Source organism: Hyla sarda, chromosome 12, assembly GCF_029499605.1.
Source record: "Hyla sarda isolate aHylSar1 chromosome 12, aHylSar1.hap1, whole genome shotgun sequence".
In the NCBI taxonomy this organism is placed as follows: Eukaryota; Metazoa; Chordata; class Amphibia; order Anura; family Hylidae; genus Hyla; species Hyla sarda.
In genome coordinates this window covers 29,724,064-29,732,890 of record NC_079200.1, presented here as the reverse complement: position 1 = coordinate 29,732,890, position 8,827 = coordinate 29,724,064, and the positions used below count along the sequence as shown (strand labels likewise).

Here is an 8,827-nt window from a genome sequence, read left to right as displayed (position 1 = left end):
GCCCACCATGCCATAACCACCACCATGCTTCACTGATGAGGTGTATGCTTAGGATCATGTTCTTCTCCAGACTCTTCTCTTCCCATCACTCTGGTACAAGTTGATCTTGGTCTCATCTGTCCATAGGATGTTGTTCCAGAACTGTGAAGCTTTTTTTAGTTGTCATTTGGCAAACTTCCTAATCTGGCCTTGGTGTTTTTGTGGCTCCCCAATGGTTTCCATCTTGTGGTCATCCCTCTGTATTCCCTCTGGTGAAGTCTTCTCTTGATGACTTTGACACACATACACCTACCTCCTGGAGAGTGTCCTTTATCTTGCCAACTGTTGTAAATGGGTTTTCTTCACCAGGGAAAAAATTATTTGCTCATCCTTCACAATTGTTTTCTTTGGTCTTCCTGGTCTTTTGGCGTTTCTGAGCTCACCGGTATGTTCCTTTTTTTTTTTTTTTTTTTTTTTTTTTTTTTTTTTTTTTTATAAGACTGTTCCAAACAGTTGATTTGGCCAAGCCTAATGTTTTGGCTATCTCTCTGATGAGTTTTTATTTTATTTATTTTTTTTCAGCCTAATGATGGATCTCATCTTGCGTTGACAGCAACAGATTCCAAATGCAAATAGCACACTTGAAATGAACTCTGGACCTTTTATCTGCTCATTGTAATTGGGGGTAATGAGGGAATAACACACCTGGTCAAGGAACAGCTGAGAAGCCAAATGTCCCATTACTTTTGGTCACTTAACAAGTGGGAGGCACATATGCAAACTGTTGTGATTCCTACACCGTTCACCTGATTTGGATCTAAATACCCTCAAATTAAAGCTGACAGTCTGCAGTTAAAGCAAATTTTGTTTGTTTCATTTCAATCCATTGTGGTGGTGTATAGAGCCAAAAATTTTAGCATTGTGTCGATGTCCCAATATTTATGGACCTGACTGTGTGTGTGTGTAAATATAATATATGAACACTAAGATACCTAGATCTGAATGAACTAATCGTATGAAATACTTTTATCTTTACATAGTTGAATGTACTGACAACAAAATCACACAAAAATTATCAATGGAAATCAAATTTATCAACCCATGGAGGTCTGGATATGGAGTCACAGTGGAAAAACCACAATACAGGCTGATCAAACTTTATGTAATGTCCTTACAACAAGTCACAATGAGGCTCAGTAGTGTGTGTGGCCTCCACGTGGCCGTATGACCTCCCTACAACGCCTGGGCATGATCCTGATGAGGTGGAGGATGGTCTCCTGAGGGATGTCCTCCCAGACCTGGACTAAAGCATCCGCCAACTCCTGGACAGTCTGTGGTGGATGGAGCGAGACATGATGTCCCAGATGTGCTCAGTTGGATTCAGGTCTGGGGAAACGGGCGTGCCAGTCCATATCATCAATGCCTTCCTCTTGCAGGAACTGCTGACACACTCCAGCCACATGAAGTCTAGCATTGTCTTGCATTAGGAGGAACCCAGGGGCCAACCGCACCTGCATATGGTCTCATAAGGGGTCTGAGAATCTCATTCTCGGTACCTAATGGCAGTCAGGCTACCTCTGGCAAGCACATGGAGGGGCTGTGCGCACGGCCCCCCCCCCCCCCCCCCCCCACAAAGAAATGTCACCCCACACCATTACTGACCCACCAACCAAACCAGTCACACTGGAGGATGTTGCAGGCAGCAGAACATTCTCCACGGCATCTCCAGACTGTCACATCTGTCACATGTGCTCAGTGTGAACCTGCTTTCATCTGTGAAGAGCACAGGGCGCCATTGGTGAATTTGCCAATCTTGGTGTGTTCTGGCAAATGCCAAAGTCCTGCACGGTATTGGGCTGTAAGCACAACCCCCACCTGTGGACGTCAGGCCCTCATACCACCCTCATGAAGTTGGTTTCTGACCGTTTGAGTGGACACATGCACATATGTGGCCTGCCGGAGGTCATTGCAGGGCTCTGGCAGTGCTCCTCATTGCACAAAGGCAGAGGTAGTGGTCCTGCTGCTGGGTTGTTGCCCTCCTACGGCCGCCTCCATGTCTCCTGATGTACTGGCCTGTCTCCTGGTAGCGCTTCCATGCTCTGGACACTACGCTGACAGACACAGCAAACATTCTTGCCACAGCTCGCATCTATGTGCCATCCTGGATGAGCTGCACTACCTGAGCTACTTGTATGGGTTGTAGACTCCGTCTAATGCTACATCTAGAGTGAAAGCACCGCCAGCATTCAAAAGTTAACAAAACATCAGCTAGGAAGCATAGGAACTGAGAAATGGTCTGTGGTCACCACCTGCAGAACCATTCCTTTATTGCACAACAGCATGTGAAATTGATTATCAATCAGTGTTGCTTCCTGAGTGGACAGTGTGATCTCACAGAAGTGTCATTGACTTGGAGTCACATTGGGGGAGATTTATCAAAGGATTTAGACTGGGTTTTTCCCATCTAAATTTGTTGCGACTTTTGCTTTAGAGGATTTTTAGAACATGATGCATTCTAGTCTATTTAGACGGAAAAATGCATTGGTGCTGAACTTAACAAAAGCGACTTTTTGGCGACAAGTCGCATCGGCTGAAAGTACGCGGAAATGTCCGACCGTGTTGGAGCAGGTTTACATAGTCTAAAGCATAGATCCCGAAGTCCGTGCGCAGAATTTATCAAGAGCCGTGTGACTAGGCGCACAATAGACCGGCCTAACCCTCTGTAGTTTGGTCTATATTAATGCGGGACATAGACAGCTTTGATAAATATCCCCCTATGTGTTGTTTGTGTTCCCTTTTATGTTTTTTTGAGCAGTGTATATATACCCTACATACTGCTAGATCCTAACTATATACCCTACATACTGCTATATCCTAACTATATAGTGCTTTATCCTTAAAATGTCATATTGCTATATACACTAATATATACTATTTAATGCTATGTATTGCTGATACACTAATATATACACAATATACTGCTATATCCTTACTATATACCCTGCATACTGCTATATCCTTACTATATACACTACATACTGCTATAGCCTTACTATATACACTACATACTGCTATATCCTTACTATATACACTACATACTGCTATATCCTTACTATATACACTACATACTGCTATATCCTTACTATATACACTACATACTGGTATAGCCTTACTATATACACTACATACTGCTATATCCTTACTATATACACTACATACTGCTATATCCTTACTATATACACTACATACTGCTATATCCTTACTATATACACTACATACTGCTATAGCCTTACTATATACACTACATACTGCTATATCCTTACTATATACACTTCATACTGCTATATCCTTACTATATACCCTGCATACTGCTATATCCTTACTATATACCCTGCATACTGCTATATCCTTACTATATACACTGCATACTGCTATATCCTTACTATATACACTACATACTGCTATATCCTTACTATATACACTACATACTGCTATATCCTTACTATATACACTACATACTGCTATAGCCTTACTATATACACTACATACTGCTATAGCCTTACTATATACCCTGCATACTGCTATAGCCTTACTATATACCCTGCATACTGCTATAGCCTTACTATATACCCTGCATACTGCTATAGCCTTACTATATACCCTGCATACTGCTATAGCCTTACTATATACACTACATACTGCTATAGCCTTACTATATACACTACATACTGCTATAGCCTTACTATATACCCTGCATACTGCTATAGCCTTACTATATACACTACATACTGCTATATCCTTACTATATACACTACATACTGCTATATCCTTACTATATACACTACATACTGCTATATCCTTACTATATACACTACATACTGCTATAGCCTTACTATATACACTACATACTGCTATAGCCTTACTATATACCCTGCATACTGCTATAGCCTTACTATATACCCTGCATACTGCTATAGCCTTACTATATACCCTGCATACTGCTATAGCCTTACTATATACCCTACATACTGCTATAGCCTTACTATATACACTACATACTGCTATAGCCTTACTATATACACTACATACTGCTATAGCCTTACTATATACACTACATACTGCTATAGCCTTACTATATACACTACATACTGCTATAGCCTTACTATATACACTGCATACTGCTATAGCCTTACTATATACACTACATACTGCTATATCCTTACTATATAAACTACATACTGCTATAGCCTTACTATATACACTACATACTGCTATATCCTTACTATATACACTACATACTGCTATATCCTTACTATATAAACTACATACTGCTATAGCCTTACTATATACCCTGCATACTGCTATAGCCTTACTATATACACTGCATACTGCTATATCCTTACTATATACACTACATACTGGTATAGCCTTACTATATACACTACATACTGCTATAGCCTTACTATATACACTACATACTGCTATAGCCTTACTATATACACTACATACTGCTATAGCCTTACTATATACACTACATACTGCTATAGCCTTACTATATACCCTGCATACTGCTATAGCCTTACTATATACACTACATACTGCTATATCCTTACTATATACACTACATACTGCTATAGCCTTACTATATACACTACATACTGCTATAGCCTTACTATATACACTACATACTGCTATAGCCTTACTATATACACTACATACTGCTATAGCCTTACTATATACACTACATACTGCTATAGCCTTACTATATACACTACATACTGCTATAGCCTTACTATATACACTACATACTGCTATAGCCTTACTATATACACTACATACTGCTATAGCCTTACTATATACACTACATACTGCTATAGCCTTACTATATACACTACATACTGCTATAGCCTTACTATATACACTACATACTGCTATAGCCTTACTATATACCCTACATACTGCTATAGCCTTACTATATATACCCTACATACTGCTATAGCCTTACTATATATACACTACATACTGCTATAGCCTTACTATATATACACTGCATACTGCTATATCCTTACTATATACACTACATACTGCTATAGCCTTACTATATACACTACATACTGCTATATCCTTACTATATACACTACATACTGCTATAGCCTTACTATATACACTACATACTGCTATAGCCTTACTATATACGCTACATACTGCTATATCCTTACTATATACCCTGCATACTGCTATAGCCTTACTATATACACTACATACTGCTATAGCCTTACTATATACCCTGCATACTGCTATATCCTTACTATATACACTGCATACTGCTATATCCTTACTATATACACTGCATACTGCTATATCCTTACTATATACCCTGCATACTGCTATAGCCTTACTATATACCCTGCATACTGCTATAGCCTTACTATATACCCTGCATACTGCTATAGCCTTGCTGTATAGCCTTGCTATATACCCTTCATACTAATATAGCCTTACAACATACATGACCTACTACTATATACTGCTATATCCTTACTATATACACTTCATACTGTTAAATACTTGCTATATACTAGACCCTGACACTGCCTCATATACTCTGCTTTGCGTTGGGAGTCACTGGCTGCCATAGGAGCACATCATAGACTATGCACATTCTGGGGGAGATTTATCTAAACCTGTGTAGAGGAAGAGCTGTGCAGTCGCCCATAGCAACCAATCAGATCGCTGCTTTCATTTTTAGAGGCCTGTGAAAAAATAAGCGATCTGATTGGTTGCTATGGGCGACTGCATCGCTCTTCCTCTACACAGGTTTTGATAAAATCTCCCCCCTATATAACTATAACATAGCCCCTAGGTGACCCTATAATAACCTAGTATGTGTATATAACGATATACAAGTTACCGATTGGTTGGTTGGTGTTTTTGGCCACCTCATATCTCCTCTGGTAAATCTTTATACATTTAGTAGCCGATAACAATTACTTTTCTTTTGCGTTTTTCTTTCTTGGATGTTGCACTGATGTCACTGATATCCAACATACTGCAGTGTTTTCCCAACCAGGGTGCCTCCAGCTGTTGCAAAACTACAACTTCCAGCATGCCCGGACAGCCTTCGGCTGTCCGGGCATGCCGGGAGTTGTAGTTTTGCAACAGCTGGAGGCACCCTGGTTGGGAAACACTGCTATACTGTGTATAATGTAGTAGACTACCTGAGCATCCTATATACCCCTGTATATAAAGGGCTACATACTGACCACTGGATAAGCACGGGTTTGGGGAACGCTGCTCAGGTTATGCCAGGAGTTGTAGTTTTGCAACAGCTGGAGGCACCCTGGTTGGGAAACACTGCTATACTGTGGATAATGTAGTAGACTACCTGAGCATCCTATATACCCCTGTATATAAAGGACTACATACTGACCACTGGATAAGAACAGGTCTGGGGATCGCTACTCAGGTTATGCCAGGAGTTGTAGTTTTGCAACAGCAGGAGGCACCCTGGTTGGGAAATGATGCTATACTGTGTATAATGTAGTAGACTACCTGAGCATCCTATATACCCCTGTATATAATGGACTACATACTGACCACTGGATAAGTACGGGTTTGGGGATCCCTGCTCAGGTTATGCCAAGAGTTGTAGTTTTGCAACAGCTGGAGGCACCCTGGTTGGGAAACACTGCTATACTGTGGATAATGTAGTAGACTACCTGAGCATCCTATATACCCCTGTATATAGAGGGCTACATACTGACCACTGGATAAGCACGGGTTTGGGGATCGCTGCTCAGGTTATGCCGGGAGTTGTAGTTTTCCAGCAGCTGCAGAGCCTCCGGTTGGGGGAAAACCATATCTGTGATGTCAGCATGATGGGAGTTGTAGTTCTGCAACAGCTGGAGAGCCACATGTTGGGGATCAAAGACCTATGCAATATATGGATTTTATGGACCAATAACCTTTAGATAACCCCCCCCCCCCCCCATATAATCCAGTTTAAGGGTACGTTCACACTCGCTGATTTTTTAGCGGGTTTTCCGCTGCGTATTTGAAAGTGGGCGGGCTCTTCTCGGTTGTCCGCAGCAGATTTTCCGCGGCGGAATGTACACTGCGGGAAATCCGCTGCAAGCCCCACTGAAGTCAGTAGGGACTGTGGCGGATTTTCCGCAGCGTAAATTCTGCTGTGGAAAATTTGCTGCGGACAACCGAGAAGAGCCCGCCCACTTTCAAATACGCAGCGGAAAACCTGCTAAAAAATCCGTGTGTGTGAACGTACCCTAAAAAGTGACATCCTGTTATTTTGGAGCAGAATGCATAGGGCAACGTATTTACCTCTCCTCTATATAATGAATATATCTATATTGATCTCTCCTCTATTTAATATAAAATATATTGACCTCTCCTCTATATAATGAATATATATATATATATATATATATATATATATATATATATATATATATATATATATATATATATTTATTGATCTCTCCTCCAAATAATAAATATATATATATTTATTGATCTCTCCTCCAAATAATATATTTATATATATATATATATATATATATATATATCTATATTGATCTCTCCTCTATTTAATATAAAATATATTGACCTCTCCTCTATATAATGAATATATATATATTGATCTCTCCTCCAAATAATAAATATATATATATTGACCTCTCCTCTATATAATGAATATATATATATTGATCTCTCCTCCAAATAATAAATATATTGATCTCTTCTCCAAATAATAAATATATATATATTGATCTCTCCTCCAAATAATATATATATATATATATATATATATATATATATATATATATAATTATATTGACATCTCCTCTATATAATGAATATATATTGATCTCTCCTATATAATGTATATATATATATATATATTGATCTCTCCTCTATATAATGAATATATCTATATTGACCTCTCCTCTATATAATGTGTGTGTATGTAAATATATATATATATATATATATATATATATATATATATATATAATATAATTTTTTTTTTTTTTTTCGCACCTCAAGACAGCTCTGCTATATTGTGTGCATCTTGCGGCTAGACCAGGGGGGAGGGAGAGAGGATTTTTTTTTTTTTTGGAAGAGAGAGGGAACTTGTTGTGGAGAGAGGGACGCTTGTGAGGGGGGAGATTGGCTATGTAGTGGAGCTGCATGAGCTGGTGCCTCCACGCTGTAATGCTGGGGAATCTGCCTCGCCAGCCCTCCATAGGAAGGACCCATGCAGGCTGAGGTAATGCCACCTCCCTCACCATCTCTTCCCAGCCCCCCCCACCCCCTCCTCCTTTTTTTCCCTGTCTCTTTGCCCTCCCCCTTCTCTTACACCCCCCTCCACCCTATACACATTCATGAGAATCACACAAGACCATCATGGCGGTAGAAAAGGGGGGGGTTGGGGGATTGGCGGTTTAAATGGGCTGCCATGGCAACGGGAAGGAGGATGGGATACCATGGATTTAAGGTTTGCAGCAATGACAGGGAGTCTCCACATTTTTTTTTCTTTTAACAAGCCCCCCCCCCCAGCTCCCAAACCCTTCAACCCCATCCTCATAACCTGCACTAGTCTATAGGCACATAGATGGTTAACTCAATCCGCAAGTCTGCAGGAGCTTGTATATGAGGAGGAAGGTGTCTGCCCCCTTAACCCCTGCACTGCCACAGGAGTATGCATTTCTGTCTGCAGAAGGCCCCATTGACTGTGCATCCATAGCTCATCCTTAACCCTTCTAAGTCTAGACATCCACAGGCACCAGGAATGCAGTCTTATAAAGGGTTAAGCTGCTGCAGTGAGTTT

At 40.2% G+C, this 8,827-nt stretch overlaps 1 protein-coding gene across 1 annotated transcript in view; it reads left to right on the top strand.

The window, feature by feature from the left end:
• MSL1 (MSL complex subunit 1) overlaps positions 1-8,827 on the top strand; it is a gene marked incomplete at its 5' end in the record, with an annotated part of 28,353 nt that overhangs the window by 2,391 nt on the left and 17,135 nt on the right.